This window comes from Capricornis sumatraensis, chromosome 17, assembly GCF_032405125.1.
Source record: "Capricornis sumatraensis isolate serow.1 chromosome 17, serow.2, whole genome shotgun sequence".
Classification (NCBI taxonomy): Eukaryota; Metazoa; Chordata; class Mammalia; order Artiodactyla; family Bovidae; genus Capricornis; species Capricornis sumatraensis.
In genome coordinates, this window is record NC_091085.1 from 58,344,768 (window position 1) to 58,353,765 (window position 8,998).

The window sequence follows — 8,998 nt, forward strand, 5'->3', positions numbered from 1 at the left end:
TTTGGTCAACCCAATGTCATGTTTAATACGTTGCTGTGGGTTCTCCCCTCACCTCCAGCACCACCTCCTGGCAGTGCCTCTGAAGAAGTGTGTGTGTGTTAGTCACTCAGTCCTGTCTGATTCTCGCGAGTACATGGACTGTAGCCCACCAGGCTCCTCTGTCCATGGGATTCTCCAGGCTAGAATACTGGAGTGGTTTGCCATGTCCTCCTCCAGGGGATCTTCCCGACCCAGGGATCAAACTCCGGTCTCCTGCACTGCAGGCAGATTCTTTATCGTCTGAGCCACCTGGGAAGCCCACCTCTGAAGGAGGCTTGCCAGATAATACAGGACCGCTGATGCGATTTGAATTTCAAATAATCAGTGAATCCTTTTTTAGTGTGAGTGTGTCTCGACTGGCAGACATTTGGGTTGTTTCCAGTGTGGCGCTATTAAGCATAAAGGTGTAAGTCCTCAGGTGGATGTGTTTCCATTTCTTTTGGGTCAGTACCTACCAGTGGGATTGCATCCCAACCAGCCAAGAACAAGCGTTCCAGCTGCTCACGTCTTATTAACACTAGTCGCCCTAGTGGGTGAGAAATGGTCTCTCTCTTTGGCCTCCTTTCCTAGCCTCACAGCCCTACTCAAGGCTTCAGTCACTTGATGCCTGGATTCTTTAGATTCACATCTACCCTAACAATGCCTCTGTGTGTGTGTGTGTGTGTGTGTGTGTGCTTGTGACCCCATGGTCCATAGCCCGCCAGGCTCCTCTGTCCATGGGGATTCTCCAGGCAAGAACACTGGAGTGGGTTGCCATTTCCTGCTCCAGGGGATCTTCCCGACCCAGGTATTGAAATCGCATCTCTGCATCTCCAGCATTGGCAGGTGGATTCCTTACCACTGTGCCACCTGGGAAACCCAAACACAGCCCATCAGGAACAAAAACAGGGGGTTAGAGGGCAACCTGGGCTGCTATGTGGAGGAAACATTAATGTGTCTGCTCTTGAGATGAAGGCTATGCAGAAAGAAAGACCTAGACCTGGGTTTCTTTTTTTTTTTTTTAATGCTGATGCTTGGGGACTTGGATTCTCCCGGGAGGTAAACTCTGGAATGAGCCCAAAGTAATGTGGCTTATGTATGTGTCAGATGCTGAACTGTGTCGAAGCAGGAAGAGGACTCAAGGAAAACAGCACACCCCACCCCCACCCCTGGGCACAGACTCAAGTGTGAGGGGTGCACGCCTTGCTGATCCTGGTGCTGCCCAGCTTCTGCTCAGCCACGGGGGCCCCTCTGTTCTCTTCTAGCGATAATGAAGCTGGTCTTTACTGAACACTTAGTACAGCCAGGTGCTCTGCTCAGGGCTTCAAGTCCAAGATTTCACTTAAAATCCTCTTCCAGGGCTTCCCTGGTGGTGCAGCGGATAAGGATGAAAATCCGCCTGCCAATGAAGGGAACACAGGTTTGATCCTCAGTCCAGGGCCTCCCTGGTGGCTCGGATGGTAAACCGTCTGCCTGCAATGCGGGAGATCCGGGTTTGATCCCTGGGTCAGGAAGATCCCCTGGGGAAGGAAATGGCAACCCATTCCAGTACTCTTGCCTGGAAAATTCCATCGAGGGAGGAACCTGGTAGGCTACAGCCCAGGGGGTCACAAAGAGTCGGACACGACTGAGTGACTTCCCTTTCTTTCTTTCTTTCTTTCTTTCTTTCTTTCTTTCTTTCCAGGAAGATTCCACATGCCTCGGAGCAACTCAGCAACTATGTGCCGTAACTACTGAGCCCAAGAGCTGCAACTGCTGAAGCCCGTGTGCCTAAAGCCCGTGCCTCAGTGAACATGAGTTTGAGCAAACTCCAGGAGAGAGTGAAGGACAAGGTGCTACACTCCATGGGGTCGCAGCGTCAGAGATGAGTGAGCAGCAACCTGCTTGACCAAGGTCATCCTGCCGGGGCATGGCATTCTGCCTCAAATCTCCTTTCTTAGCCATTTTCTCCCTCTGTGTATCCACCTCTCCTTGCTCTCAGGGACCCCAATCTCTCCTGTCTCCTTCTCAATGCAGGTCCTGGTCACAGTTCAACCCATTATAGGGGAAAGCTTTGTCCCAGAGCTGATGTGACAATTCCAGCATAATCGAAAGTTTGCCCGTGATTGGTCACAGGGGATGAGAACCAGGGTCTCAGCATCTGTGCTGAGAGGAGAGCATCTATCCTGTGAGGATAGGACCTCCAAGAGTCAAAATTTCTCACACCACCCATCCAGGAAGACTAGACCTCAGAGTCAGATTTCCAGTAGGATGAGGGCTTTTTAAAAAAATTGTAGTACAGTTGCTTTTGAGCTTCCCAAGTGGTGCTAGTGGTAAAGAATCCACCTGCCCATGCAGGACATGCAAGAAACACTGGTTCGATCGCTGGGTTGGGAAGATCCCCTGGAAATGGCAACCTAACCCCAGTATTTTTGCCTGGAAAATTCCATGGACAGAGGAGCCTGGTGGGCTACAGTCCATGCGGTTGCAGAGTCAGACACAACTGAGCGACTGAGCATACACACACACATGCACACAGTTGCTTCACAATGTTGTGTCAGTGTCTATTGCACAGCAGAATGGAGAAGGCAATGGCACCCCACTCCAGTACTCTCGCCTGGAAAATCCCATGGACGGAGGAGCCTGGTGGGCTGCAGTCTATGGGGTCACTGAGTTGGACACGACTGAGCGACTTCCCTTTCACTTTTCACTTTCATGCATTGGAGAAGGAAATGGCAACCCTCTCCAGTGTTCTTACCTGGAGAATCCCAGGGATGGGGGGAGGCTGGTGGGCTGCCATCTATGGGGTCGCACAGAGTCGGACACGACTGAAGTGACTTAGCAGCAGCAGCAGAAGAGTCAGTCATATGTATACATGTATCCCCGCCCTTTCGGGCTCCCTCCCATGCAGGACATCACAGAGCATTCGGTGGATTTCCCTGTGCTATGGTCCAGGTTCCCACCTCTGGGAAGAAAGCAAAGTCAACCCTCAGCCTATAGACAACTGATAGGCTGAGGATGGACTTAGCTTTCGCCCAAATTTAGGAATAGAGGCAGGATAGAGGGCCGGCACTCAGAGATGCCCACCAAAGAGCCCAGGCAGTGTCCTGGGGAAATCGTGGCATTCCTGCGGGTCACTCTGACTGGCCCCAAGGAAGCCAGCTCAAGAGGGTAGCAGAGACGGGGCCAGTTAAAAGTGAGGTGGTTCCTGCCTTCATCCACTCTCTGACCCCCTAGTTTTCCACACTCCTGGGGCCTTACTTCTGTCCTTGCAAACGTTCCGGAATCCTCCCAAGCTGGGTCAGTGGGTCACGTGATGCCGCCAGACCTAATTTGCTCTCCAACGAGACCCAATTATAACCACTCACCTCCCTGTTTCCTTCCTCAGGTGCCTTAGCGGCCAATCCATAGCTTACTCCACAGTAGCCTAGTTGTGTTGTTTATAAAGGCCAGCCTGCTCAGGCAGCTTTATTCCTTGGTTCACCATGAAGCCTTTTACAAGGGAACTGGAAAGACTTTCTTGGAGGAATAAAGGGGTGCGAGTAGAGTTGTAGTAAACACAAATTGAGATTCCCTTCCCCCAACCCCCTCCCCTTCCTTCATTCCTTGGGCCATTAAGTATATAAAAGCACTGAAGACTGCATGTTTCTGAGCAACCTTTCTTAGTTTTGGGCCCAGGGCCAAGGGGCGTGCTGCAGATTTTCCCTTATAAATTACTGCGTTATAACCCACAACATGAACTGAACACGATGGAGCTGCTGGGCTCGCCGGCTCTTCCACACAGCATTTGTAACTTAAGATTGTATAAAGAGTTGGAGCAAATTCTTAGTTAATAAAGGCTGGAATGCAGCAGAAACTACTCAAACCGCAGGCAAAATGGCAACTCGGCAGCCAGAAAAGAAACGGACGCCAGGTTCTCCATCCTGTTACCTTTCTTTTTTTTCTTTTCTGTTATAAGTTATTACAAGATATTGAATAGAGTGCCCTGTGCTATACAGCGGGTCCTTGTTGGTTATCTCTTTTATATACAGTTGTTTGCATCTGTTAATCCCAAACTCCTAATTTATCTCCTCCACCCCCCATCATCCCCGTTGGTAACCGTAAGTTTGTTTTCTGCATCTGTGAGTCTGTTTCTCTTTTGTAAGTGAATTCACTTGTGTCATATTTTAGATTCCACGCATAAGTGATATCATACGGTATTTGCCTTTCTCTGTCTGACTTACTTTGCATAAGATGACAATCTCGAGGTCCATCCAACTTCCCTGGAGCTCAAATAGTAAAGAATCTGACTGCAGTGCAGGAGGCCAGGGTTCAATCCCTGGGTTGGGAAGATCCTCTGGAGAAGGGACAGCAACCCACTCCAGTATTCTTGCCTGGAGAATCCCATGGACAGAGGAGCCTGGCGGGCTACAGTCTGTGGGGTCGCAGAGTCAGACACAACGGAGCCACTAACACAGGTTGCTGCAAATGGCATTATTTCATTCTTTTTTATGGCTGAGTAGTATTCCAGTGTGTGTGTGTGTGTGTGTGTGTGTGTGTGTATTATTTATATATATGCACACATCTCCTTTTATCCATTCATCTGTTGATGAACTCTTAGGTTGCTTAGAAAAAACTTCCTTTACCCTTGCCCAAACTATATATTTAACGCACATTTGCCTTATTGTTTTCCTTGATCATATTAAAAACAAAACAAAACACCTCAACCCTATGAAGTAGGAAGCAACCATATGAAGCACTATGTCTTGATAGTCAAAATGTGGTTCTGAGGGAGTTCCCTGCTGGTCCAGTGGCTAAGACTCCATGCTCCCCATGCAGAGGGCCTGGGTTTAACCCCTGATCAGGGAGCTAGATCCCATATGCCACATTAAGAGCTCACAAGCTGCAATGAAGCACTTGAGTGCTGCAACTAAGACCTATGCACAGCCAAAAAAAAAAAAAAGAGAGAGAGAGAGAGAGTGTGGTTCTGAGGATGAACGCCATAGCTTCATAATCTTTGCTCTGTAATTTATTAGACTCAAGGCTTCGGGTATGTCACTAAAAAGCCTCAGTGTCACCAGTTGTAAAATCAGTTGATTTGGTTATAGAAGCCTGAAGTGAGACAGCACTTTTTTTCTCAAACTGCTCACATTTAGGGAGCTCTCTATCTCAATCAAGGCAGCACACACTCACACTCACATATACACACATTCCTGATATGAAAGTTTCATGAAATGGTGCAAAGTCTTACTATGTGTGATGTACTCTAATAGATTGTTTCCTCGCCTCCTGTTTTCATGGTACAGCTGACATGGCTCACTAAATCGACTTCAATCCTCGTTACTGGGCACCACCCTCATTTTTTTTTTTTTAGTTTTTTATTTTTTTAATTTTAAAATCTTTAATTCAAAAATATGGAACGCTTCACGAATTTGCATGTCATCCTTGCGCAGGGGCCATGCTAATCTTCTCTGTATCGTTCCAATTTTAGTATATGTGCTGCCGAAGCGAGCACCACCCTCATTTTGAAAAAAGACTGCCCCAGAGAAATTTGGAGACACAGACAACGGTATTCCTAGAAGCTTCATTCATGATAGAAAACAAAACCAGACCACATGAAACCAAATCAGGGAACAGTTTAAGTACCCACCAAGGGAGGATGGATAAAAACATGGTACTACATTCATACAAAGGGATATTATATTTAGTGAAAGTGAATGAACTGGCATAACGCGTATCAGTGTGGATGAACTTACAAACACAATAATGAGTCAAAGACACAAGTCCGGGAAGAATAGATACAGTGCAGTCTATAAAGATCTTAAACATTTATATTACATATTATGTATGTAAATATATACATGTGCTGTGCTTAGTCACTCAGTTATGTCCAACTCTTCGCGACCCCATGGACCATAGCCCACCAAACTCCTCTATCCATGGAGATTCTCCAGGAAAAAATCCTGGAGTGGGTTGCCATGCCTTCCTCCAGGGAATCTGCCCAACCCAGGGATCAACACAGGTCTCCCGCATTGCAGGCGGATTCTTTACCATCTTAGCTACCGAGGAAGCCCGTGTGTATATAGTAAGTGTTAGTCGCTCAGTCGTGTCCGACTCTGCAATGCCATGGACTATAGCCTACCAGGCTGCTCTGTCCATGAGATTTTCCAAGCAAGGATACTGGAGTGGGTTGCCATTTCCTTCTCCAGGGGATCTTCCCAACCCAGGAATTGAACCCGGGTCTCCTGTACTGCAGGCAGATTCTTTACTGACTGAGCTACAAGGGAAGCCCATGTGTATACAAATATGCTTAAAAACATACAGTGTATCGGGTTTAAGGAGATGTTCATCCATATGTAGAAATGTTTAAAGAAATGCATAGGAATAGCTAACACCAAACTCAGGATAATTGTTAATTCCGGTGAGACACCAGGATTTCAGTTGTTTGTTTAGTGATGTCTTCTTTCTTAACCCAGTGGCTTTTGTTATAGTCCTCTTTAAACCTTTTTGATCATCTCAAGTTTTAATTTTTTTTCAAAAATCAAATGAAAGATAATAGGATTGAGAAGCAGCCTATTGTCCATTGACAGATGAATGACTAAAGATGTGATGTCTATATACACAAGGGAATATCATTCAGCCCTAAAAATGAAATAGTGCCATTTGCAGCAACATGGATGGACCTAGAGATGATCACACTAGGTCAGATGAAGACAAATGTTATATGATATCACTCACATGTGGAGTCTAAAACATAATACAAATGAATCTATTTATGAAGCAGAAAGACTCCCAGATGCAGAAGACAAACTTATGGTTACCAAATGGGAAAGGGAGAGGGAAGGATAAATTAGGAGTCTGAGATTAATAGATACGTACCACTGTACACAAACAAAAAGGATTTACTGCTAATATATAGCACTGGGACCTATATTCAATGTCTTGTAACAACTTATAATGGCAAATAACTTGAAAAATATATATATTTAACTGAACCACTTTGCTGTACACCTGAAACCAATACAATATTGTAAATCAACTCTACTTCAATAAAAACTTAAAAACAAAATAAAGTTCCTTCTTCCTTAGAAAGAAGGAAGGAGTGAGAGTGTTCTAGCGCATTGTGAGTGCATGCAGTTTCATTGCCTGCATTTACCCAACAAAGAAAAAAGGAAAGTAAGTCTGTTAGGAAAAAAACTCGTAAAATACATCCCAAGGAACCAAAAAGAATGCCTTTTCAGTGATTCATCTTTGAATATCGACATCATAACTCCTGTATCAGTTTCCTAATACAGGAACATGTCCTGTGCTGTGCTCAGTCGCTCAGTCGTGTCTGACTCTTTGAGACCCCATGGACTGTAGCCTGCCAGGCTCCGCTGTCATGGGGTTCTCCAGGCAGGAATACTGGAGTGGGTTGCCATTTCCTTCTCCAGGGGATCTTCCCAATCCAGGCATCAAACTCGCGTCACCTGTATTGCAGGCAGCTTCTTTACAGTCTGAGCCACCAGGCAAGCCCTGCTCTGCTGCTGCTGCTGCTGAGTCGCTTCAGTCGTGTCCAACTCTGTGCAACCCCAGAGACAGCAGCCCGCCAGGCTCCCCCGTCCCTGGGACTCTCCAGGCAAGAACACTGGAGTGGGTTGCCATTTCCTTCTCCAATGCATGAAAATGAAAAGTGAAAGGGAAGTCACTCAGTCGAGTCTGACCCTTAGCGACCCCATGGACTGTAGCCCACCAGGCTCCTCCGTCCATGGGATTTTCCAGGCAAGAGTACTGGAGTGGGGTGCCATTGCCTTCTCCTAGGACTGCCCAAATGACAAACCAACCAGTTTAAACAACAGAAATGCATTGCTTCACAATTCTGGAGGCTAGAGGTCTGAGATCGAGGTGTTGACAGGGCCCTGCTGCCACTGGAGACTCTAGGAAGAATCCCTGCCAGGCTCCTGTCCTGGCTTCTGGTAGTTTCTTGGCTGCTGGCAACATAACTCCAGGCTTCACAGGGTCATCTCCCTGTGTGCATGTCTGTGTCCAAGCACGCTCAGTTGCTCAGTCGCATCCGACTCTTTTGAGGCCCCATGGACTGCAGCCCATCAGGCTTCTCTGTCCATGGAATTCTCCAGGCAAGAATGCTGGACTGGGTTGCCATTTCCTACTCCAGGGGATCCTCCCAACCCAGGGATCAAACCTGAGTGTCTCAGGTTTCCTGCATCGGTGGGCAGATTCTTTACCACTGTGCTACCTGGGAAGCCCATTTTCTCCCTTTTATAAGGACACCAGTCATACTGGATTAGCACCACCTTACTCCAGTGTAACCTCACCTTGACTAGTTACATCTTTAAGGACCCCACTTCCAAATCAGGTCCTATTCTGAGGTGCTGGGGGTTATGATGTCAACCTATGCATTTGGGGAGGGGGACACAGTTAACCCATCACAACTCTTCTTTACTACAGAATGACACAGTGTCAGCTTCAACTGGTTTTTCCAACTTATCCTCATTTGTGTTTGTTTTGGCCGCACCACATGGCTTGTGGGGTCTTAGTTCCCCAACCAAGAATGGAACCCAGGTCCTCCACAGTGAAAGGACAGAGTTCTAACCAGGGAATTCCCTCACCTTACCTTTGGTGAGTGCCAGAGGGCCATGGAAATTGAGATGAATTCATTACTTACAATTCTCCACAATGCTAAGTTCCCAAGTTCCTGACCTCTGAACAATTCCCCTATAATATGTGTGTGCAAACACGCCTACCCATGCATGCACACACATGTATATATGTTCCTTCTCTCTCTCTCACACACACACACAAACTCATACCCACACAAAGGGTAAAAAGTCCATGGAGTTATAAAGAGGGCTAAATTGAGGAGGAAAAAAAGCATAACGTGGAAAAACTGACTTTGGATTTTAACCAATCCCCCCAGTGTTTGAAAAATAGGATTTCAGGGAGCCCAGTGCAGCCCCCAAGGCTCAGGACCCTGCCTCTCAGTTTTGCTCCAAGTCTCTAGCACAAGGATCCCAGTGTCAGT

General features: G+C 46.9%; 1 non-coding gene across 1 annotated transcript; it reads right to left on the reverse strand.

Annotated features, from left to right (window-relative positions):
* Nucleotides 1–5,384: 5,384 nt before the first annotated feature.
* LOC138094197 (U6 spliceosomal RNA) lies at nucleotides 5,385–5,491 on the reverse strand. Its single transcript, XR_011146226.1, has one exon. It is a non-coding gene; the product is annotated as a U6 spliceosomal RNA (small nuclear RNA).
* Between the last annotated feature and the right edge of the window lie 3,507 nt (nucleotides 5,492–8,998).